At 36.4% G+C, this 26,147-nt stretch overlaps 1 long non-coding RNA gene across 1 annotated transcript in view; it reads right to left on the reverse strand.

The window, feature by feature from the left end:
- Positions 1–8,731: 8,731 nt before the first annotated feature.
- LOC145723691 (uncharacterized) overlaps positions 8,732–26,147 on the reverse strand; it is a 291,414-nt gene continuing 273,998 nt past the window's right edge. Inside the window, exon 3 of the long non-coding RNA XR_014148949.1 lies at positions 8,732–9,371. This is a non-coding gene — a long non-coding RNA (uncharacterized LOC145723691). The remainder of the gene's footprint in view (positions 9,372–26,147) is intronic.

Raw genomic sequence — 26,147 nt, forward strand, 5'->3', positions numbered from 1 at the left:
TTTACCGTGGAATTGTTGCTAAGAATGACAAGAGACAGTACTAAAGAGTGACTCAATGATCAAAGTTAGTGGCAGATGGTTATGGAGTATAGCAGGGTAATGTGTGTAGCCAAGGCTGGGTAAGGGGTGGTGTGGCAGGGTAATTCCTGGCAATTGAGCAGTTATTGTAAAAGCAGTAGAGAGACACATCCTCCATGCCTTCTTTTCTGGCAATCCCTGTTTCTGGTTTAGCTGCCACAGATCAGTAAAATGTGGTTATATTGGGTAGGGGTATTGGAAATCTCCAAAGTCTCCTAGCTGATAAGGAGAGGAAGAGGGCCTCAGAGGTCTATGGAGTCAGAGAACTAGCAGTTAATTAGGCGCTGCATTCCTGATAGAACCAATGGAACCCTCATTCAATTTCTTGCTTAGAAAAGGAGAAGCCAATGGAAATAATTAATTTTCTCTAGGAAAGTATCTTAAGAGAAAGCAGGCAAAGAAATGAAACCAAGATAAATCAGTTTTCTTTCTTGATTGCTTGGTTCTTTGTGAGATGCTAACCAAATAAGTACCCAGAGGTGATGTGGTGGGGGAGAGCAGAAGGGTAAGAGCCATTGAGAAAGACAATCAATAAACAGAACTGAAGAAAAAACAAGAAGAAAACAGAGGGAAATAAAGTCAACACTAAATAAAGAATTAAAGTACCTTGATTGTGGTGATGATATCACTGGTATATGCATATGTAATCAAATTTATACATTAAGTGCAGTTTTGTATTTCAAGTATACCTCAATAAAGCTGTAAACAAACAAACAAAAGAATTAAAGAACCAAAGAGAAAATGGGGGTTATGGTGTCCAAGTGATTCATGTATCCACAAAAATGGCAAATAATAAGGAAATGCCCTTCAATTATCTACATGCTGGAATACAATTGAGAAAAGGTGAGAAGTCAGTTTTGATCAAGAAGTTCATTGAGGTGATACAAGCATCTAGTTATGGAATGAATAAGTCATGGGAAGAAAAGGCACAGAATAGGGAATATAGTCAACAATATTGTAATGTACAGAGAAGTTAAATCACCATGTCTTACTTGAAATTAATATAATGTTGTCTGTCAACTATACTCAAATAAAAAAAATTTAAGTTCATTAAGATTGTCAAGGTAGAAATAAAGAATTTAGAACAGGAACAGAAGAATTCACCATTTATATCCAAATAAACACAGCAAAATATTTCATACTAAGTATGAGAAATCAGCGTGGGGCTTGCTACTTAAAATATTTGAATTAAAAGTTGAAGATGCCCCCTTATTAAGGAAAGTAAACATCACCATTACGTCCTTTGTCAGAGTGTAAGAATCCTTTGCTGGTTATGTGATGGGTTTCTTTCAAATTCTTGTTCTGCGCTCAGGAATATGGTTATGCAAAAATATAAATAGCTGAAGTTCCTCAACCAAATTGCTTCCTTCCAAACATACATATTAGTGTGAAAGTATTTTCTCACTCATTTATGCTGAAATCTTCCTGAAATCTTGTACATAATGGGTGCCCCAAAACAAATGCTATGAATTGGATCTTCACTGATACCATTAGACAAGAGCTTTACAATCAACATTTCAATATAATACATATAGCAGGTTATTTTTTTAAAACATACAGTAAACATAAAAATATATTTTAAATAATGATAATTTCTAATGCTATCTTTCTAAGCAAAATTTGAATATACTTTTTGTCCACATTTCAAAAGATTATTCATTCTTATGCCTACTGTATAACTTAAAATTCTTTCTCATTGTTTTGAAAGTATAATTTCTTTTTACTTTGAGTTATCATTACTTTCTCCTACTAATAAATGTCATGTATTTTAACTGATACTGCCAAGAAGTTTTTTTTTTTTTTTAGAAGAGTGATAGGGAGAGTTTGAGATATTTATTTATTTGTGAGTATGTGGGTGTGCATTTTTTTTTCCTGTGGAACCATGAAATATGTTAAAATGATCCCAGGGTTGGGATGTTTGAAAAAACCGTTTGAAGCTTTTGTAAAATTTACTTGAGTTGCTCTTGTGGAAAATCACCTCAGATTAGTACATTTTTTTCCAAAATGTGCAATATATCTGAGTTTTAAGTATCTTTTTATTTTATCCTCCTAATTTCCCATTTTGGTCTGTTAGAAGTCAGTGTTGACTCAAAATTAATAGTGTGCACTCTCTAACAAATTAAGAGGAAAAGGTTATCTGTTTTATCATTCTCATCTTAAATGAATTTATTAAATACATTTTTGTGGACATTGCTGTGCCAGGTACATTGCAAAAAGTTAATCATTCATGTCCTGATCAGATCCTATAATCAATTGATAGAAATGTGTTCTGTGGCACAGAAACAATGAGTCTGTAAACAATTCTGCCTTTAACAATAGATCTAAGCAGTGTTTACCACTACTTCTTGGGGCTTTTGGTCCACTGATTCATTCATTAAACATTGGCAATTTCCTTGAATCAGCACTGTTCTAGGCCCTTGCATATGAAGCAGTCCTGTCATGAATTCATATTTTAATGGGTTTGGTATAAATAAATAGACTTAAATACCTTAGGTGCTATAATAAGTTATCTGTAAAATGTTGGGGAAAGTCCAAGAGATAGAATTGCATCTAGCAGAATGCTTTCTCAAAGAGTGGGTTATTTGAGCAGAGACTTGAAGGGTAAATAGGGAATTTGTCAGGCCAAAAGGGGAAAAACTATGTATGCAAAGACATAGCAGTGTAATACCACATCAACTGTCAAGGTTTGGAAGGAAGCCAGTGTGGTGCTGCCCAAGGATTGGGGAGGGATGGTAATAAAAGCTAAGGCTACATGATAAAGAGGGCTTACATTATAGAAGACATTATATACCAGGTATATAAATGAGAGTTCTGAATTACAAACAACAGAATTCAAAATAAATGTCATGGAAATCCAGGAAGAGAGACTTTAAAAAAGTTGGGAGTGGGAAAACATGACAAATAATGCCAAGATGTTAAGTAAAATGAGGACTGAAATCCATTGGTCTTACTAGTTACTAAACTCTATTACCATAGTAAGAGAATTTCTGTAAGACAGTGATTTTGAAAGTATGGTCCACAAATCAGTAGCATCAGATCATCTAGAAACTTGTTAGAAATGGAGAATCTCAAGCCTGACTCGGAATTACTGAATCAGAAACTGAGGGATGGGACCCTCAATCTGCATGTTAGAATCCCAGTCCAGGGGATTCTGTGTAAGAAAAAATTTGAGAATCACTGTTGGGGTGTGACTAGGAAAGAAGGATTTTTGTGGCTTGGGGGTTGATTGAAGTAAGGGCAGAAAAAGTAGAGCGCCCTTTTGAGAAGTTTGACAGAAAAAAACAAAAAAGTAGTTTGGGGGAGGAGGTAGGGTTATGGAAGCATAACAACCCATCATATATTTCACTTATTGAATGCTTTTAATTTTCCAAATAGTGTTTTTTTAATTCACCAGAGTGTTACCTTTTAATTTTTTTTAAAGATTTTATTTATTCATTTGAGAGAGAGAGACAGAAAGAGCACAAACAGGGGGAGAGGCAGAGGGAGAGGGAGAAGCAGACTCCCCGCTGAGCCGGGAGCTGGACTTGGGGCTAGATCCCAGGACCTGGAGATCATGACCTGAGCCGAAGGCAGACGTTTAACCACTTGAGCCACCCAGGTGCCCCAGAGTATTACCTTTTTAAACAATCAAATCTCTTTAATTTGGGGGATTATTTTCCATTGCAAACCTGTTCACATTTTTCCCATATTTTCTGTTACTTTGACATTTTTTTTTTCTTTCTTTTCTTTCACATTTTAAAAATGCGTATGTGGAGTTTATTTCAGGGAAAACTGGAAAGAGTCACTCTAAAGTGATTTATTCTTTCCCCAAATGCCAGTTTTCACAAGTTTGTTTATTGACTATTCTATCCCGTCCTCATTGTTATGAGCCACTTCTTTTTATCAGATTTTAGGTTCTTATATATACTACATGTTGGTTAATGCAGCAGACAATTGCATTATGTCTTCTGAGCCGAGGCACCACAGTATTACCCTGTTAAATTTAGGATCAGTTAAATACTCAGGTTGTTTTCATATCACTTCTTTCAAGTGAGGTCTTCCTTATTCAACTTTTATATTATATGAACATCAGTGTAGATATAGATTATAAATATAAATATATAAAATAGATATATAAATATATTTTAATCATAAATATATTCAAACTCAATTTCAGGCTAAGGATAGGGATCAACTCTAGGTCAATGATTCTCAGACAAAGAGCCAGGCCCCATCCTACTTTGGGGAACCTGGGCCTCTGTGTTCTGTTTTAGCTCTGCAGGTGATTTTGTTACATACCAAAGTTTGAGAACCACCCCTCTTTGCTTTCAGATTTTATTTTTTATTCTTACAGACACCTGAATGGAGCTAGAGTGATGAGGCCAGAATTTCAATTACTTCAGGCCCAGACATGCTCACACAGAGACACCCATATTTGTAAAGAAAAATGGTTCTTGGACTGACAGATCCAGAAAGGACATCAGTGCTTATGTCCCCATGGCAGTAGCTGCCCTGAGTAATTCTAATCGTTGTTCCAAATGAAGTAATTAACAGTCACGATCAGATCAACATTTTAGAGCAACTGGCTTGCAGTTGTTTCTCATGATTAAGTTTTGGAAGATAGGTAAAATTTGGATATGGTTCTGTATTTTAAAAATCTGTGAAATTAAAATTGCCTTAAAGGTAGGATTTGAGTTATATTCTTATTAATATTCCAGTGAGTAGTGCAGTGCTTATCTTTTAATGGATGTTCATTAAACCTGTTTAACTATGGATGAGTGCCAGTATTTTCTGTAAAAATTATGCATACTATATTTGATTTAAAATTATATATTTTATTTTTTTTAGTTTCCTTCAAAATTTTCTTTAGTTTCCTTCAAAAATTAACTGGAGGAAGTTGACTGCTGTGGAAAGACATTAGATTTTCAAATTGGTTAACACCTTTGAATGTTTCTCAGATGTATATCTTTTAGCAAAAGAAACACACTGGACCAAATATATGTATTTTTTCTTGAGTACTATTAAACTAAATATATATTAAAGGAAAATTAATCCATCTGTTTCTGATTTCATTACACTACACTCATAAAATGGCCATTTTAAAGAACTGTTTAATGGCCATGAAATTCTTTGAGAATTTGTTTAAGAGAAAGCTAAAAAGACCTTTGAACCAAAGATTGATAATAAATAAATCATAAATATTCAGATCGGTAGTTTGGATCTTGGAAACCAAGATATTGTTAACATTTAAACATGGGGCAGGGATATGGGGAAGGAATTGGGAAATCCCCTTTATACAGCTTCCTGAGAACACCTAAGCATTGTTTCATCTTTGCACAAGGTATCGACAGTAGATATTTTAACACAGAGCTCTGCCTAGTCACAACATTAAGTTTCTTTCTTATCTTTAGTTTTCAAAGAAAGCATTTCTTCCTTTTCTCCCTCTTTTGAAAAAGTTTATTTTAATTTAAGTAACTCCACCTTTTTGTGGACGAATTCCACAATAGGATCTTCTGGGAGGTCATCCCCTGCCACACATATACCTCCTAAACCTCTATCCCAAAACCTGACCCACCACCAGGAGACAGACATAAAAGGGGTTTAGTCAGGTATTAGTAAGTACCTGAAAAAGGAAATCCAAAGGCTGTACGTTCACATCATTATTGAGGAAGAAGATGAAAGAAAAAAAACAAAAACAGACAAAATGTCTTGTTTTGAAGTACTAGATTTCCAAGTGCTTGCCCATGAATTTTCTCATTAGAATGGCTATAATAATTACTAGTGATGTGTGGTTCAACTGGTAGAGTGATTCAGTGGGAGTTGAAAAAATGTTCTCGTTACCTGGCTTATGATCACATACAGTTACATTTGGCAAATAGTATAACCAACAGTAAACTCAAAGATAATCACACTACTATATCAAATTGAAAATCCAGTGTACCTTTATCAATGGAGCGCTGTTTTATGTCCCTTTCGTCTTTGTAGGTATTACAAATATATGCCTTTATTACAGTGATGTTGTGTTGAAAAGCATTAAATTAATGCATCAGGGATGTATACAACCCACTCAAGATAAATCATTTTATCTTTTCTGAATCACAAAATCAAAATTTCACCCATATTAACAAATACTTCATAGATTACTGATAACTTTTTAAACTGGCAATTTTCTATGAGTTGTAATCAATTTATATGTAATATCTCAGACATTTGCATTTCCCATATTATACTCGTGAAATTCCTGATATATACTGTAAAGGGTTTTTGGCAAATGAGAGTATATTTTTACTTGTTAGATTGAAGTCCTTAGTTGGATCTCCAAGAGAACTGTCAACTTCCCACAGTTATTAAGTATCTGTGACATGTGAATAGTTCAATATGCAGTATGGTCATTTCCCTATTCTAAAGGTCACATTGTAAATAAAACTATTTAGTTGAAAAAAGCTATTGAAAATACACATAATTCTCTTATAATGCTAGGAAAACACTAAACAGCAAAAGGATATGGCCCACATAATAGAGTAAATGTCATGAGGTCAGTATTTAAAATACTCACTATTCCTGATGTATTACACTTCCAGGAAGTGTTTGGTGGACTGATACATTTCACTTTATGTTGTTTTTTTTTTTTAAAGTAAAAATGAAACTCATTCTTTTTAAATAAAAAGTTCCCAATGATGTGAACTGAGTCCAAGAGGGAGAAAGTTATAGGTAGGCTTCACTTTATAAAAGTTGTGATGTTTGTATGAAGTCAGGGCCAATTACTCAGCAATCTAGTTCCCCCTGAAGAAGCATATTCATCCTTTGGCAGCTAGTCAAAATCAAACTTCAAATATTTAAACAACCCTGATGCTGTAATCCTTTGCTGCCATTAGTAAACACAGGTGTATAGAGTTATCTCTTAGAAATGATAGGCTTTTTGGTAACAAGAATAAACTAAGTATATTATAAGCTGATGTTTTTGATAAAACATCCATTCATCCTGGAATGAATAAGTCACAGGAATAAAAGGTACAACATAAGGCTTATAGTCAGTGGTATTGTAATAGTGTTGTATGGTGACAGATGGTAGCCACATTTATGGTGAGCATAGCATGACATAAACTCATTGAAACTGTGTTGTACACCTGAAACTAATGTAACATTGTGTGTAAGCTATACTTTAATTAAAAAATTAATCAAAACCTCCAGTCTGGTATGTTTTTAAGCTGCACATCTCTGACAATCATTTATTTTTGAGAGCATTTCTTGCATTTTCTTTTATAGGACAGCAGGCTTCATGATCATAGAGGACTTGCTCTCTCCTTTCTTAGGTTTCAAATTCAGTTCAAGTATAAATTAAGGATGTTAATTTCAAAATAACTTATAAGAGTTGGATATTTATAACACTGTGATGGTAGAATAATGAGGCTTAGTTTTCTATGTCACTTCTTAATTCGTATCATCATTTCAAGTTGTCAATTTAGGGGACTTTATACAAATTTAAAGAATGTTGCCTTTGCTTAAAACAGTCTTGACTTTCTTTTATGAAGTTGTGTTTTGTCTCAGACACAATCACTTTATCAGCCTAAACTACAGTGCAAATCATCTTCTAGAAGGGAGATATGACCTTTGGAAAAGAGGTGATTGGGTGAAAAGTCTGGTGCTTAATGTACGTGATCAAATAGGGTAATGCTATTTTTCTTTTAAAAAGAAGTAAATGCCTGTATGTTCTTCAGTGGCTCACAAACTAAGATACTTGACAATTTAATTCAGATTGATTAGGAACTCAATATTGAGCCAAAATATTTGGCTTTTACTCTGAGTAAACTGGAAGTAAATGAATAAATTGGTTCAAGTAATATTGATTGAGCACCTATTATATGACAGGCACATTTCTATATGTTGAGTAATAGTTCTGAGAAAAACTGCACTCTCAGTGTATATATCCTAGAAGGAGAGAAAGATGAAAGAAGATGAATAAGGTAATAAATGAGATTAGGAGTAGTTTAGGAGAAAAATTAAGTAGGAAGGGGGAATAGGTCATGTTGGAGGAGGGTTGCAATTTTTAGATAAAGTAGTCAAGGAATTTTTCACCTTTTTTCGACTTGAAAAGATGCTACTTGAGTGGGAGCATGAAGGAAGTGAGGGAGGGAGCCATGCAGATATCTGGGGGATAAGCATTCCATGCAGAAGCAACTGGTACATGATAGGAACTATTGGCAGAGCTCCAACTGGCTAGGCAGAGTGAATGAAGGTGGGAATAGGAGGTAAGGAGTGAGGAGATCATGGAGGATCTTGTGGGTCAGTAAAAAAACTTTTACTTTGAGTGAGTCAGGAAACCATTGGAAGATTTTGCTTTTTTAGAGAGAGAGAGAGCAAATGAGACTGAGTGGGGAGGAGGGGCAGAGGAAGAGGGAGAGAATATTAGGCAGGCTCCACACCCAGTACAGAGCCCAATGTGGAGCTTGACCTCATGACTCAGATTATAAACTGAGCTGAAATCAAGTCAGACACTTACTAACTGAGCCACCCAAGTGTCCCACCATTGGAAGATTTTTAATAGTCAAGTGCCTTGATATCATGTATTTTTTTAAAAGATTTTATTTATTTATTTGAGAGAGAGAGTGCAGGGGGAGGAGCAGAGGGAGACTCCATGCTGACTGAAGAGCCTGTTGTTGGGCTTGATCTCAAGAGCTTGAGATCATGACCTGAGCTGAAATCAAGAGTCAAGGGTGTAACTAACAGAGCCACCCAGGTGCCCCTCATATATATTTTAAAAGGATCATTCTGGGTGCTATGTTGAGAATAGATTAGAGGCAGATAAGGGCAAAAGAAGTGGGACCAGTTAGGAGGCTATAATAGTAATTCTGGTAGTGATGATTGTAGATTAGACTAGTGAGAAGTATTCATCAGGGCCCCAACAGGAAACAGGTGGCAACCTTTAAATTTGATAATTCAGAGAGAATCTTGTTTCACAAAGGGGTTAATTATGAAGTGTGGATAGCACATAGGGGAACCCAAAGAACTGGTGTAGTAACCCAAGGTGAGTGACTCTTACTGTGCATAGGCCAAAAATGATAAGGGACGAAAAGAATACCAGAACCCAACAGGAGAAAGTCATGTAGAGAAAGGTCTCCTGAGAGGAGTAGGGACATGGCCATCTCAGGCTAACCTCATAGGGTGTTCCAGAGCAATAGACATCATGACCTCACTTTCTTCTATCCAAAGTTTCTTCTTTGGCTGAACCCAGTCAGGGGCCAGAGGGCAAGGGAACCATTGATGTCCTTACAAGGTCAGCCTCCCAGGTTGATGAAAGCAGATGAAAAATAGATCTGGAGAGACAAATAGAAATTATTCACCACAGTATACTCTCGTCCTCGGCTTTTTCTCTTTTCTTTCTTCTGTTTGAAAAGTTTGTAGTCTTCAACCTAGGGAATGCACAAAATCCCATAAGATACCACATCACTGTGGATGTTGTCTATCCAGTAATCTTCCTACCTACGATCTATAATAATAAGCACCACTTGTATTATTCATATCAGGTATTTGGGAAAGAGAAGAGAGAAAAAAAATTAAATGACATAGAGCATAGCTACTACAGACTTTTCTTCTGTATTTGATCATGAGCCAAAACTGGTAAGCACAGTTGTCTTCCACAGATCATTGCATACTTTCGCTTTCTCTTGGCTAGCACCATATAGACAGTTGTTTTTTTGTTTTTGTTTTTGTTTTACCTGGTAGGATGACACAAAACTTCATTCAGGCAAGATCTGAGCCCTTGATGGTCTTGTCTTTTTTTGGGTTGCCATAGTTTTCTACTGGTTAAAGACTTTTGGTCAAAAAAGTACTAATAGGTACCCCACCAAATGCATGGGTTCCTAAAACAATGTTCTTGCTCTCATTATGTAGCAACAACTCATTTTCCCTTAGGTGATCAGGATCGATTACCTTGGCTAGTACAGGGACTTCCTTCACTGACTGTTGGCTCTATGTACCAAGAACCAAAATGAGCAGGGAGAATTCTCATTTTTTAAATCCCTAAATCCGTGATCTTATTTTCCAGTGGAAGAATTCCTCTTTTGGAGTTCAAGACTTCCAAACACAGTGAACCTTTTTAGGTTGTGGGAATGGGAAGAAAAAAATCTATCAAGTGGGTTATTGGTAGAATAGTGAAAGGGGTCATTCAACGATTTGGTTGTATACATTTAGGCTAAGTTAAAATAATAATATGAATTGGCCATATGTTTAAAGCATATATTCTATCTATAGTAGAGCACTCAATATTCCAGGATATTGACTTCCAGCTGATTATGTTATTTTTGTTTTAGCTGGGCATCCAGGCTTCTATCAAGCCAACCCTTTCTGGATAATGGGTCATGTGGTGATTTCATGAGCGTGAAGTTTACTGTAAAATTAATCTCCTGGTTGGAAGCAACATTGTATAGGATGCTGTGGTAATGGAGAAGGCGTTCTGTAAGTACACAAATGCCTGTGCTTGCAGAAACATTATGGGCAGGGGAGGCAAATCAGTATCATGAATATATGTCTATCCTTTTGAGACTGTATCTCTCCCCTCCATGACGGAAGATATCCATTGAGGTCAAGTGCCACCAAGGGGCTGGCTGGATCTTCAGAGAATGGTGCAATATTGGATTATCAGTATTTGCCTCTTTTGTTTGGCCGCACTCCATAATGGTAGTAGCCAGATCAGCTTATGTGAGAGAAAAAACATGCTGTTGATTCATAACCTCTATCTCCATTTTGTATACAGACCCACTAGCAATCTAAAAGCAACTTTTCAAACAGAAAACAGTTATCAACAAAGGAGAGCATATCCTCACTCCAAAATCCTAGATATCTATAGAAGATTCTCGATATGGGGATTTTCCAAGGGATCTATTTAACAACTCTGTCTAGGGCGCCTGGGTGGCTCAGTTGGTTAAGCGACTGCCTTCGGCTCAGGTCATGATCCTGGAGTCCCTGGATCGAGTCCCGCATCGGGCTCCCTGCTCGGCGGGGAGTCTGCTTCTCCCTCTGACCCTCCCCACTCTCATGTGCTTGCTCTCTCTCATTCTCTCTCTCTCAAATAAATAAATAAAATCTTTAAAAAAAAAAAAACAACTCTGTCTACCACAGACAATTCCACTATTACTGGTTGTGCTGGGTCATAGGTCCAAGTGGTAAGGAAGCTTATATCAAAGCCTATACTAGCTGTGTAACATTTTTTGTGGCCTTAGCCTTATTTGAAATTGACAGTATTATGGATTATCAAGTAAATGATCCAGGGCAGCAAACCCAGATGTGTTATATATTACCTTCAAAATCCAAACAAGTCTCCCAAGTACTGTGACTCTCTTTATGATAAGTGGTGCAAGGTGCAGAAATTTGTCTTTCACTTTAGGAGAGATATCCTGCCAAGACTCCTACTGCTGAGCCCCTATAAACCTCAATGTCATAGGCTATTGGACTTCTACAGTTTATCTCTCACCATCTAGAATACCTGTGCTATACTAAGGTATCAAAGGAACATGACACTTCATGCTAATCAGGTCGAATTAATATAATGCCATCAATAAACTGGATCAGCATGATGTTTTATAGGATTTTAAATTGATCACATACCCTAGAGACTATATTATGATAGAGAATAGGAGGGTTAACATAACCCTGGGACAAGGGTTTCCCTTCTTGATTGGAAAGGGAAAGAAGATATTTACTAGATCAATAGCTGCGTATCATTTGCCACACATTGTGTTGATTTGTTGCAGTAGAGATTAACCATTCTTAACTGTATGTATGATTGTCATAATCACATGACTAAATTTTGATAGTCTATCATTCTATAGAGCAATTTGTTACTGTTTTCTTTTTTTATTACGCCAAAAAGGTAAATTAAAAGACATGTACTAGAAATGATCACCTCTGTATTCCTCAAGGATACCTCTGTAATTTGCTCAGGAAGATGATGAATATCTTGTTAAACTCTTTTACCTTTATTAGTAAGTGGAATTTGGGATTTCAAGATTCTTAGCCTCATCCATATTTAACCAAATATCCCCATGTCCTACCTCATGGTACCAATCCTTCCCCAATATTACTTTTACCTTACCATAAGAGACCTGGTTGAGTTGAACATGTAAAAGGTACTGAAATTATTCAGCTCTGTTAACCCTCAACAATATTTGCTCTGTGACTACAGGGGATAAAAGAGTCTTTCAAGTCTGCCATAAGGTCTTTTGATTTCCCTTGTTTCCTTCATTTTATACATATTGTTTATAATTTTTATCCTTCTCATGTTTATTCTCTTGAGCCATAATAAGAAGAAAGGTGCCTTCATAGTCTTTATAATCACTAATGTTGACACAAAGACAAAGTGCTGCAGCCACTTGATGTCCTAATACCTTGCCTTATACTTGCACTGCATATCATGCTAAGTGGAGAAATCTTGCTACCATTCCTCTGGATTCTTTGTGTCCCATTTCTTCCTTTGGTATATGTGCAATCCAATCACAGAATCTCACTTTGAAAGTCTGTTTTTTTTTAAGTTATTTTTGGTAGCAACTACTATCATTAAAGTTCTCAATCAGGAAGCAAGTACCGTATTCAAATTAGGATAATTTAAAGAAGGTTTATTTATGAAGTGACTATTTACAAAGATAGTAAGTGGGGCATAGGGAAACTAAAAGGGAGAGCGTGATGATCTGTTGCTAATATCAGAGGATTTGTTTTCAGCTCTGGCCAGAAGGGATTGGGATGGCAGTTACTGGAACCCAGAAAGAGAAAGTGGCATCAAGTAGGCTGCCTGAGAGGAACAGGAACCTTCAAGTAGAGATTCACCAACCTGAGAGGATTGCATGTTGGGGACCAGGGATATAACTCCCCTGAACTCACTGTCTCCATTCTCTCAAGCTCTTGTCAGTGCTGCCCATGGTTGAACCTAACTGACAGGGACCACCAGAGCTAATTTAGAGAACAATGTGGGGAAGGATGGAGAGGTGCAAATGGAAGATAATCTGGATATGTGGCAGTGATAGAAGTGATGAAAACTGAATTCTTTTAATTTGAAGGTAGAGCAGATAGAATTTGCTGACAGATAAAATATGGGGTCTGAATAAAATGGAGAAAGCAAGGATGACTATAGTTTTTTTGTTTTCTGTTTTTGGGTTTTTTAAAAAATATGAACAACTCCATTACTGAGATGGAGAATGTGAAAGGGGAAGGTTTGAGTGGGGTAAAATATAGATATTTAATTTTTTGGACATGTTCTATTCCAATGTCTATTAGAAATTCAATAAAGAAGTTTAGTAGGATGTTGGCTGTATGAAACTAGTGTTCTGGGGAGAGGTCCATGCCTAGAAATACAAAAAGCTATGAGTCTTGATGAGATTACCAAGAAAGTGAATAAAACAGAGAAATGTCCTAAGGACTTAGCCCCAAAAAAGGCAATGATTAGAGTTTAGGAAGACTCAGAAGAACCAGAAAAGCTGACTGGAGGGACAATGGAGTGGGAGAAAATCAAGTGAGTTTGATGTCCTGGAAGCCAGATGTACAAGTTGTTTAAAAAGGAGAATAATCAAATGCTGCTGACTGAACTAGATGAGAATTAATTACTGTATTTAGCAAACCTTATGCCATAGACAACCTTCATATTTAGTGGAGTAGTTGGGAAAAGTCTTGAGTAGAGTGGATTCAGGAGAGAATGGAACAAGATAAACTGGACAGTAGGCATATAAATACCTTTTTTTAGAAGGTTTGCTGTAATGGGAAGAAAAGGTCTTTTCTGAAAGGGGAAGTGGGATTAAGAATTTTGTTTTGTAATGATGAGAAATATTAAGGGCCTGATTATATGGTGATAGGAATGATCCATAAAAGAGAAACCGTTGATGATACAGCAGAAAGAGGGGAGAATCACTGGAGCAATATCCTCTAGGAGGTGAGAACGGAAGAGTTGGTCTTAAATGGGCACATGACAGTTTACTGTGGTACTGAGAAGTAGGAGAGTAGGCATGGTAGTAAGAGCTTGTGGGGTCTAATCTGATTGCTTCCATAATCTCCAGGAAGTAGAAGTAAGGTTATCAGCTACCAGGGAAGATGAGGAAGTGTCAGATGTTTAAGGAGAGAGAAGGGATCAAACAATTCTTTAAAGAATGGGTGAGTGAATGGACTAGGAATGTACAGTGTGTTTGCTGGACAGCACTGAGGCACCACGTAAGGTTACTCATCATTAAAGTAAGAACAGTTATCATAGGCATGTGTTTTTCTCTAGCCACATTCAACTGTGTAGGTGTAGGCATGGGAATAGACCAATAATTGGATTTAAGGAAGATTATAGTTTAGCCAGCAAGTTTGAAGGAGCCTAAATATCAGATGTCATGGTTAATCCTGAGTAATAAGAAGCAAATTCATTTTGTTTCTAATACTGTTACCGATGCTAATTATTAAGCCATAACATTCAATATGGAATATAGGCATTTTTTCAAGGTTAACTTTCATATAATATTAGGCATTTCAAGCCGTATAATTAAATTCAGTGAATTTTTTTATTATAGCATTTTTATATGCTAATACCATTAAGAAACCAGAATACCATATCTGGGCACATTATATCATATAATGATAACAAGGGAAAATTAGTTAATTTTCTCAAAAGTTCCTTTGATCCTGTTTTTTTAGTTAATTTTCTCATTGTTGCTTTGATTAGCTATAGGGTTATCTTTAGTCCTCACCTCCCACCAAGTTAGGGAAGAATTATGCTTAAGATAAGTGAGATAATTCTATCCATTCTGTTTTTGAGCATTAGGTTTCTGTGTTAGCTTCTATTTTAAAAAATGAGATGTCAGTTCTACTTTATACAAGTGGAATGGATGAATGGATGTCTACCTCTCAGGATAGTTTCAGGGGCACCTGATTCTTCCCTTTCTCTAAAATCCCTTCCTTAAAATCATATAGGTGCTTAAATTTCCTGCCATTATTCTGCACTTAGAATTGAAGCATAAAATCCTGGAGGATATTTAAGATGTCCTCTGTTTCTTGGAAGGGATAATACAAAACCCATTGGTCACAGTACCATTCTTGCTTGATTTATTTTATCACATTAACACGAGAGAAAGTGGAGCCTTGAGTCTATGGCGAACATTCAGGTGAGTTTTGATCAAATCTAGGTAGTTGAGAATGAGCTTGTCTCTGCAATAGACCATGTCTCAGTCAATTTCCATAATCCTGAGGGCATGTTACCTGAGTTGTATCTCTCAAACAGGAAAGGGGTATGTATCCAAAGGGCATTAGAGGATAAACTGAAGATTCACCCCAGTGGCTTTATAATGTTCCTAAAAGCTGGCTCTGGGCTCCAGCATCTGATCTGAAATTGTTAGTTTTCTGAAAGATAAGTTTGTTTTCCTCATCAGAATAGCTAACAATATAAGACAACATTTATTTATTGCCCTCCTGTGTTTTGGGCAGCGTGTTAAAACTGGTATACATGTATTGGTTTCTTTAAGACTGACAGTAACTATTTGAGGTGGTTGTTTTATAGATGAGGAAACTGAAGCTTAGGTTTAAATAACTTACCTAAAGTCATAAAAGTAGTGGATGGTTTAGATGAGAATTTGGAAAAGATCTACCTGACTCCCTATAATAAAAAATCCATGAAAACAGACATCCTCCTGTATCCTTTAAAGTGCTTTATGCAATTTGCCACTGATAAATGTTTATTCAGTGCAGCAAAGGTGACTTCTCTACACTGGGCAAAGTAAAGTGGATGCAAAGTAAAGTGGAACACTAAGGTGCTTTGCACTGATAATGAATACTGTATTAAATAAGACTAAACTCTCATGTTTTCTTTTAGTCTGATAGTTGAAGCCAAAATACTTACTGACACAAAATAGTACATGCCTTCACATTGTTCACAATGCATATTTTTTAGTTGTGTGATTCCTAATAAACCTGCAGGTATATTTTTGTTTTTGAGATCATTTGAAAAGTTTTGCCTAAACTACATATTCTCTAAGGCATTCATGTGAAAACCAGGGCCATCCAAAGCAATATGAGATATCTGGCTACATTTTGATAACTCTATTTTCCACTGTAACTAATTCCACTTTACTTGCCAACAACTTTAGACATTAGCTGAACACTTGCTAGAGGGGTAAAGAAGATTTGGGGGCGGTGATGTATTTTAAAGGATATTTAATGAGATTAGATTTTGTAATTAGGAATAAGAAGCATTGCTCTGGGGATATGCCTATGCTGCAGAAGAACAGACTTAGTATGAATTTTGTAAATGACTCTCCTTTCTAAGTCCATTCAATTCAAAGGTTTCTGGGTAAAATCTATGGAAGGAAATTCATGCAGGAAAGAGGGTGGAGATGGAAAAAAAAGTTCATACTTAAGTCACAGTCTATGGATAAGAAGGAATTTGAATATTAATGTACAACATTGAGAATTAAATCCTCTGTCCAGCAACCTTAAGAGCTGGAAGCTGGCTAGGGGCTGATAAGAAATGCTGGGTGGGGGATAGGTCCTGGGAGGAACCAGTTCCCAGGGAAGGCTCTCATCTCTGGCTGGCATTAGAAAGAATTACAAAGCATGATTCAGAATCTAATTTTGTCAGCTGGTGATTGGCTCCCACAAGGTTCTGGCCTCACAATGTGTTCTATTAAGTAATGGGAATTGGGTTGTGCTCTTTTTCTCTGCTTCACGTCTCCCACCCCATTTTCCTTCACAGTGCTTCCCATGTCTCCATTGTAAACTTAGGTGTACTTGCTTACATGCACATTCTAAAAGACATTTTAAAATGTTTTCACAATGCACAGATGTTAAAATGCATAGAAGGATGCCGACACCATGTTGATTTTTAAAATTTATTTTTATTTATTTTTAAAGATTTTATTTGTTCATTTGAGAGAGAGAGACAGAGAGCACAAGCAGGGGAAGAGGCAGAGGGAGAGGGAGAAACAGACTCCCCGCTGAGCTGGGAACCCAATGTGGGGCTTGATCCCAGGACCTGGAGATCATGACCTGAGCCAAAGGCAGACACCTAACCATATGAGCTACCCAGGTGCCCCGAGTTTTAAAATTTAGTTTAAATATTTTGATTCTTGGGCTTCATTGAGAATAACTTTACTTTTTCAGGATAGACAAAGCACAAATAGGAAAAGGGACAGTTTAAATTTAAACCTATTTCCTAATCCTTATTTGGTCGCTTTGTGCAAGAGAGGCTTTTCATTAAGGGTAAAGAGTAAAATTCTGTGAAGAAATACCAAATAAACATATCATGTGAGAAATCATTTGGTTTATGATAACATCACAGAACTGAATGAAAATTGACTCTCTAACTCACTTTTGTTTTATAGCCAAATGCCAGATACCTGTGGAACATCTGTTTATCCTTTACAATATGATCTGTATCATCAATGGTGAAACTCATATTAAGGGTAGTAATTTGTACATCTACAAAAAGGTGGTATTATGTGTTCAGAGGAAATGCAGTAGGGGTTTTCTTATCCTCCCTGTGTAACCTGATAGGAGTTAGTTTCTTAAAGAGTAATGTAACAGAACCATTTTCCCTCCATTTTAAGATTTGAGAACTTTGTTATTCTTTCTGGTTTCCAGAACATATGAAAACATAATTAATGAATGAGAGTGATGTGTTCATTGGACAGAAAATTTTAAGCTCAATAAACATTTCTAAGAATATTTTTTCTTAAAATTAAATTACAGGATCCATTCTTTCTCATTGAAATAATTTCAATAACAAAATTTAAAGACCCCCTCATAAAGAATTGAACAATCTCAGTTCTGTGCTGTTCTTATCATCAAGTTATGCCTCTTTTAGATAGAAAAAGCCAGCCTCTTGTTAAAGAAAAGGTTCTACATAGGATACCAGAAGAGCTGGACTTCATTTTTGTTCTGGCATAAACTAGCCATAGCAATTTGAATAAGTCACTTTCTGGACCAATTTTCTCATTTGTAAGAATAAGGGAATTGGCTAGCTCAGAAGGCAAACACTCTTGGTTGGCAGGCAGCTTCCAGATGTGTTTCCTATGGCAAGCAGAGTTTTCTAAAATCTGTATTTGAATTCCTTTAGACAAACATGTATTATCACAGTTTACCACAGTCCTCACCGTTCCTTACTACGCTGTTTATATGTATGCATGTATGAACCTGTGTATTAGCTAGATTTTGTCATGTAACAAACAATTCCAAAACATAATGGCTCAAAAACACAAGTATTTACTCATTCAACATTTTAGGGTAATTTGATGGGTTTAGTCCTACTTACTCATCTGTGCTCAACTGCCATTTAGCAAGGGAGCTCTGTCCCTGGGGTTGGTGGGCAGTCACCTGGGGCAGTACATATTTCTGAGTCAAGTCATCATCTGGCAGGCTAACTTGAGCTTTTTCCCATGGCAGACTCTGGGTTTTAAGGGCACAAGAGCAGAAGCTGCAAAGCCTCTTGTGCTCTAGTCTTGGAATTCATACATCACTTTTCTTGTATTTTATTATCCAAAGCAAGTAACAGACACCAACTCAGATTTAAACAGCAAGGAAACAGGCTCCATCTCTTGACAGGAGAGGCTGCAAAGAATTTTGGCCATGTTTGCAATCAATTACAACCTGCCTGCAAGCATTGAATCTTGCAAACTATAGACTGTGTGGCCCTGAATTTATTCCCAGACTAAAAACAAAGAAAACAACAACCAAAACAAACATTCCTACTTTGATACCAGCAGTATACTGATAGCACTCAACAAGTTGTTCAAAGTAAAATCACTTTAGAGCAGTATTGGCAAGTACATATTCCATTGAACCACAAGTCCCTAGATGGTTGGGGATTTCTGCCTTTGGTGACCAGACATTTGTGCCACAAACTACTGGCAACTCCTGAACATGGGTTATGCCCTCGTCATAATATGGAGCCGCAGTACAGTGATGGTCAGCCCTGGGGGTGGGAATTCTGACTGAGACAATGAAAGCCTCTAACTGTGTCCCAGTATATCCCTGAAGACAAAACACAATCTGAATCACTTTAGAGGTTTGGAATTCAGTTTCCAGACGCCCTGCTTGACTTTTTCCCAGAATGTTCTTAGTTTGAAATGATGATTTGGGAAAACATTCTTCAGATTGGAGAGTTATCTTTCATGCACAGTGTGGTATGAAGGAAAGACTATCCAATTCTAAAATACAAATATAGTAAACCCCATTTTATAAAAGCAAATACTTAACATGCTGTGGGCTGAGCCATAACCTCTGTGTATGTGTGTAAAGTTTTAAAGATAGATAATACAACATGTGGTCATTAATTGAACATGTACTAAGCTCAAAATATTTTCTTACATACTGTAATGACTGAAAATATGTGTAAGAAAATGTCCCTTCTCCAAAGTGACAGAAGTTAGTCTGTGATAGGACCTGCTTGAACTTGTGAGTCCTTGTGAAAGAATTTCTCTTGACATGACTCAGGAAACCTATAAAAGTTTTTCTCCTGTCACAGATATTTTAACTGAATCTAATCAATAGAGAAATGCCTTATTTTATCACTTAATTTTGACTACAAGATGGAAGACCTACAGATAGATCTTTGCTTACTGTTTCCTTTTGTGAGGTGACAAGACAAGGCACATGGGGAAAGATACGTCAGCCATACTATTTAATTAAGAATGCTGAATTTCACTTTGAAGTGGCCTTTATCCATTCCTTTTATGGGAAGGAGCTTTGAATCTACATTTCTCTCAGTTGTTGGGTTAACAGGAAGGGAGAAAGACAGTTAAGTCCCTCCAAATGCTGGGGCACATGAAGAGATTGGGAAAATAGTTAATGCACTGTGAGAAGTAACTTCAGGAAAAAATAAGCAACTTAATAGAAAAAAAGCAGACAAAGAACCCTGAAAACAGTACACAGAAAAGTGAATCCAAGTGGCCCACAAATGTTTGAAAAGATGCTCACACTTATTAGTAGGCAGTACAATGCAAATTAAAGTACAATAAGATATTATTTTATATATTTTATATTGCCAACAATTAGAAATAACATTTTCACTGAATATAGGTAGTCATATCACTAGAGGTGAGGCCTAGGAAACTGTGTTTTAACAAACTTTCCAGGTCATTATGATGAACATGAACCTTTGAGAACGACTGCTCTTATATAGACCTATAAATTGTTGCAGGCTTTTTGGAAAGCAGATTGGCAAAACCTAATGAAATTGAAAATGCATATACCCAGCACTCCTAGTTTTAAAGATTTTTCCCACAGAGGGAAGCACTAGGAAATAAAGATATCTGGGCAAGAATATTTATTGCAGCTTTATTATAAGACAAAAACCTGAAAAAAGATGAAGTCATAACAGAATATTGAAAAATACATCCAGTATTAGGAAAAAAGACTTAAAATATGAATTAGTTGTACATCAGGAGAGCTTTCAACTAATTTTTTCATGGAGGAAAGCAAGTTTTGTAAAAATCTGTCAATATCCAATTTTGTTATAATAAAAATTATAATTTTGTGACAAGCAGGAGAGAGAGAGGGGAAAAGGCAAAAAACATAAAACAAACACTATTAAGAATGCTTAACATCAAAACAAAAACATATAAAACTGGTGACTTGCCCAAAGTCATGCAGTTATTAAGTGACAAAGCCTGAATGGAAAGACAAATGCTGATTCCAGACTCATCTCTATTTTCACGATTACAAATTGTCTCATTCAAATGTTAAGTCGTGGAAGAAGCTGTTCAATTCTGATCCAATTTTGTACTCATCCATAGAAGATCATACATAATAGCCACTCATTAAACATTTGTTGCAAAAATGGAGAAAAGAATATGCAATGCAAGCATATTTCCAAACATCAGGCCAGCTATACTATGTTCATTTTACTTAATTGTTAGAAAATCTTCCAAAAGTTCTATTTTGTTGCCTCCTATCACGTTCAGGCAACTTGCTTAATATTAAAAATGTTCAAAAGCTAACTCCAACTTCCCAGCCTGTGCTTATTCCCTCTCCTTTTCACATGCTTCCTATAGTCCACCATTTCTGGTCTGACCAAAGCCTCGTTCTCAGAAACCCTTCAGTCCTTTTATTTGAGACTCCTGCCTCTTTTCCCCTTTGCTCTACCTTATCCATTTGTCAAGGCCTGGTTTCTTTTCTATCTCTTCCATAAAATTTTCTCAGAATAATTCTTAATTATTTTTTCATATATTTATATTGTCTTTTACCTACATTATTAAGCACCTATGGTCAGAGACTATACTATAAGCTGCTTTGCCGTCCCCTAGGACCCTTCTCAATCCTTTGCATATATAGTAGGAATTTAATAAATGTCTGTCCATGATTCAAGTTTTTGTTCTATGTAAACAGGAATATTTGCCCCTTGTCAATGTCAGCCTTCACATTGCTTGTTTTGATAGTGTTTGCAGCCCAGATGTCCTGAACGGAATTAATTATAGTCCCTCCATGATTCTCTATCTCTGTGCTTTCTGCCCCAGTTACTGACACCACCATTAATTCAACTCTCCAAACCAAAATATATATTTGGTCCCTTATTTTTACCTCTTGCATTTAATTGGTTGCTAAGTTTAATTGATCTTTCCACTGCCACATGCTGCCCCTTAATGTTTTCTTTCCTTCCATCCATCCCACTGCCAATGCCCCTGTGCTCCCAGTGGGTATTGCAGCTGCTTCTTGACACCTTCAGGTCCTCACTCTCCAGTCCCTTCTTCACCGGGTCACCAGAGTTGGCAAGTGTCCTTTTCTTTTTCAGAAAATCACTAAAAATAAGAAGTGGCATTTAAAGTCCTCTCCCATTGGTTCTACTTGTAACTTTTTTACCTCACCATTTCCCATCCCATACACACACACACAGTGTCACAAGCTTGCATCCCTTATCACCCTTCCTCAGGCTTCTTTCCCAATTTGAAATGCCTTGCTCTCTCCTCTACTAATCTAAATTCTAGCCCCTGTCACATAGGAAATATTATCACAGATATTGTTAGTATCGTTAAAGGATGAATCTAAGTGATTATTTTCTTTGTGAAGTTTGCCTTAATTTTGCCAACGAATATCAATGGGTCTTTACAATCTATTTTTGTCAATAAGTTGTCTTACAAAACTCTCATTTTTTATGTTATAATTGCATATCCTTCTCTTCATACTTGATTGTGAGGTATTTGAAAGGAGAGACTGTGACAGACTCATCTGCATAGTTTCACAGCATCTAGTCCAAACATGGTACAGAATGATTGCTCCTTAACTGTTTGATGAATATATGAAAGACTGAGGGTTCTAGAGGGGAGAGGGGTGGGGGGATGGGTTAGCCTGGTGATGGGTATTAAAGAGGGCACATACTGAATGGAGCACTGGGTGTTATATGCAAACAATGAATCATGGAACACTACATCAAAAACCTAATGATGTAATGTATGGTGATTAACATAACATAATAATAATAAAAAAGAATGAATGGTTTCTCTCATTAATGTGCTGAGGAATTGTTTATACTAAATGCTTCACACTGTCCCATTTATTTCCTTCACCTAGCGATAGCAAGCATGTGTTTGTTTTCAATATGTGATTTTTCACTTTATATTTTAATTATGGCAATATGTGTACAGAGAAGAAAACAGTTTTTAAATAGTTAATAAAGAAAAATACTAGTTCCCCACTCCTTAGCATGACATTTTCAATTCTTTTAACTATTTTTTGTGCTTTTTAGGTATATATTTTTAACTATGTGTTTACTAAATTTATTAGTTTATTAATTGTAGACATTATCTATTGATTTCCAATTATACTTGGTAGATGAATAGTTAGCTCTGTCTGGTAGAAAAGACCAAAAATCTGGGGCCAAGCAACAGAATTTTGTTTACACAGAGGCAGTTGATTCTCAAAGAGATTAGCTTATAACTTGCCCTGTGTTAACCTCTGACTCTCTGCCACTCAACTGATTTCTTAGCTTAAATGATAGGATCATTGGTGTAAGTCTTGGGATTCTGTAGAGTCCACTGTAATGCTACTAAGCTTTAAGTTGATGCTTGTGTTTAAATACTGGTTTAAAATTAATTTCTTACATTTGCATTTATTAAGCGCAATAATCTTTCATTAAAGCCTTGGTAAACACTCTATATAATCATTATCAATTTACCTTCATGCATTCACTCATGACTTTTGAAAAATGCTAGTGCCATTTCCAGTTTGGAAATCCATGGGAATATAACTAATGTAGAAATAACATTTGTAGAGAACAGTTCTTCCTTTGAAACTTTTTAAGAAAACATTGCAGCAATATCATTATTAGGCAAAATTAAATGTAAATTTCAGAGCAATTCAGTACATCTGCAAGACACAATTTGTGAACGTTAGTTTTTGTTTCTTTTTCATCATCTAGATACAACTTCATACCTCAAGGGGAAATGGTGTCAAACATAAGCTGTGTTTGTCCTAGACATGTTCGTTTAGTCAGAAGAGGTCAACCAAAGGCTATGAGATGTCCAAAAGGTTTTCTCCTTATACATTGGCCAAGAATGTACAACAAAGGTAGAGATAAGGTAAAGAAAGCAAAAGTAAGGTGTGGTCCAATCCTACATGGTCTGTGCTTAGGAAGAATGAAAGAAGTTTTAATTGTTAAAACTACAGACCAGGTGATGCTTCATATCACTGTGTGGTCAGATTATTAACAATGGTGTTGTCATGAGCAACATCATTATTATGTCTGAGCCATGTGTGTGCAGGCCTCTTAGTGATTCACAATGATATCATCAGTGTGGGCCAGGGTGGGTACTGGCAAAGACAAAGACTGAATCCAGTAGAAGTAGGGCCAAAGAAGGCTAGCTTTTGAGTCAACATTAATCTCTACAGGATCTAAACTGGGAAAAGCCCAGAGTGTTTCCATGACCAAACCCAAGCAAATAGAATTTTAGTGAAAGTAAAATATTTATTAAATAAATGGACTCCCATGCAAATTTTAAATGGAGAAAAACAAATACAAGGAAATAAAATAGTGTCCTATCTCCTAACATATTTTCAGAAGTCAATCTTTGGGTGAAGTGATTACTGGGTTTCTTCACTAGGTATGCTTTTGGAGTGTGACGTTTTTCATTTGGCATGTCTTTGTCTATTTCTTTGTGGGCTGTTGAACTGAATAGAGGCAGACATTACTCAGAATGAGGATGGAGACTCTTTTCTAGTAACAGAGCTTTATTTTAAATGTCTACTTTGCCCCAGACTCTTTTTTGTAATTATACAATAAAAAAAATCTTAGGATGTTTGTCAGCATCAGATCTAGAGAGATTCAGATTTCTCAGGGCTTGAAGATGCTTTACAAAGGGATGGTTTTATTTATTTATTTTTAATTTTTTTCAAAAGGATGGTTTTAAACAACGGGCTTGCTTTTCTGATGTCTAAAACTGCCATGGAAAGTTTATTCCTTTCAGAATTGGGATATTTAAACAACTTCAAATCTTTATTTTTCATTCAAAAAATCACATTTCAGGGCATCTGGGTGGCTCAGTTGGTTAAGCCTCTGCCTTCAGCTCAGGTCATGATCCCAGGTCCTGGGATCGAGTCCAGCATCATGGTCCCTACTCAGGGGGAAGTCTGCTTCTTCCTCTCCCTCTATTCCTCCCCACTGCTTGTGCTTGCTCTCTCTCTCTCTCAAATAAATAAAAAAATCTTTTAAAAAATCACATTTCATGGAAGTGTGTGTGTGTAAGTTGATTGCATACAGAGAAGAGCTCATGACTAGCTATTTTATCATTAAGCTAATATTTTTTGTTTTTTTTTTACAATATGTATTTATGTTATTTAAGTAAGATGACAGTCTTGCATTTAGCCAGAACAAAATAATTCAGTTAATTTTTAATATAACTCCCCATATGTTTAAATGGAAAATAATGAAAATGCCCTACTGGAAAATAAGAGACAGTTCATCTTACTTGCTCCTGGAGTCTTATATGAATCATAGAAGAAATACTAATTTGAGTCATATATAAGGATTTCCTCTGTATTTTTTTTTAAAGATTTATTTATTTGAGAGAGCGAAAATGAGAGAATGAGAGAGAGAGAGAGTACATGAGAAGGGGGAGGGTTAGAGGGAGAAGCAGGCTCCTCGCCGAGCAGGGAGCCCGATGAGGGACTCGATCCAAGGACTCCAGGATCATGACCTAAGCCGAAGGCAGTCGCTCAACCAACTGAGTCACCCAGGCGCCCAGATTTCCTCTGTATTAAATGAGCAATGACTTAACTCTATATCTTTCTAGTCTTGTTACCATAACAAGTATTATAATTAATTTTTTTCTAATTTTTTTCCTAAATGAAGTTTTGAAAATTTATTTTGATATCCAGCATAATGTAATATTGTGCTGCAATGTAAAATTGAGAGACCAGCATTGGGGCTCCATCTTGGCCATGGATTTGCTGGATGGTTTTAGGTCTAATCAAGTAATCTCCTTAGGTGTCAGTATCTGCACCTAGAGAAATCTACAGGGGATTGAATATAATGGTGTCTGAGGTTCCCCTTGGTTTATGCATTAGGTAAAAAGCCTTTGGTCACAATTGGTATGCATTTTACCTTGGTTATCAGAAGTTAGCCCTGGACCTACCTCATGTAAGAAAAGATACTATATTATATTCTCCTTACACAGAGTCAAATTGTTTTAACGTTCACTTGTAGCTGGGAATGAAGAGTTCTCCCCAAAGGGGCATATGTTTTCTATTTGGAAAACGGATCTACAGAGGCCATTCTATTATTTATTTTTTTATTCTTATGTTAATCCCCATACATTACATCATTAGTTCTAGATGAAGTGTTCCATGATTCATTGTTCGTGCATAACACCCAGTGCTCCATGCAGAACGTGCCCTCCTCAATACCCACCACCAGGCCAACCCATCCTCCCACCCCCCTCCCCTCTAGAATCCTCAGTTTGTTTTTCAGAGTCCATCGTCTCTCATGGTTCGTCCACCCCTCCGATTTCCCCCGCTTCATTCTTCCCCTCCCGCTACCTTCTTCTTCTTCTTTTTTTTTTTCTTAACATATATTGCATTATTTGTTTCAGAGGTACAGATCTGAGATTCAACAGTCTTGCACAATTCACAGCGCTTACCAGAGCACATAC

This window comes from Leptonychotes weddellii, chromosome 10, assembly GCF_054177405.1.
Source record: "Leptonychotes weddellii isolate Sample4059 chromosome 10, ASM5417740v2, whole genome shotgun sequence".
Taxonomy (NCBI): domain Eukaryota; kingdom Metazoa; phylum Chordata; class Mammalia; order Carnivora; family Phocidae; genus Leptonychotes; species Leptonychotes weddellii.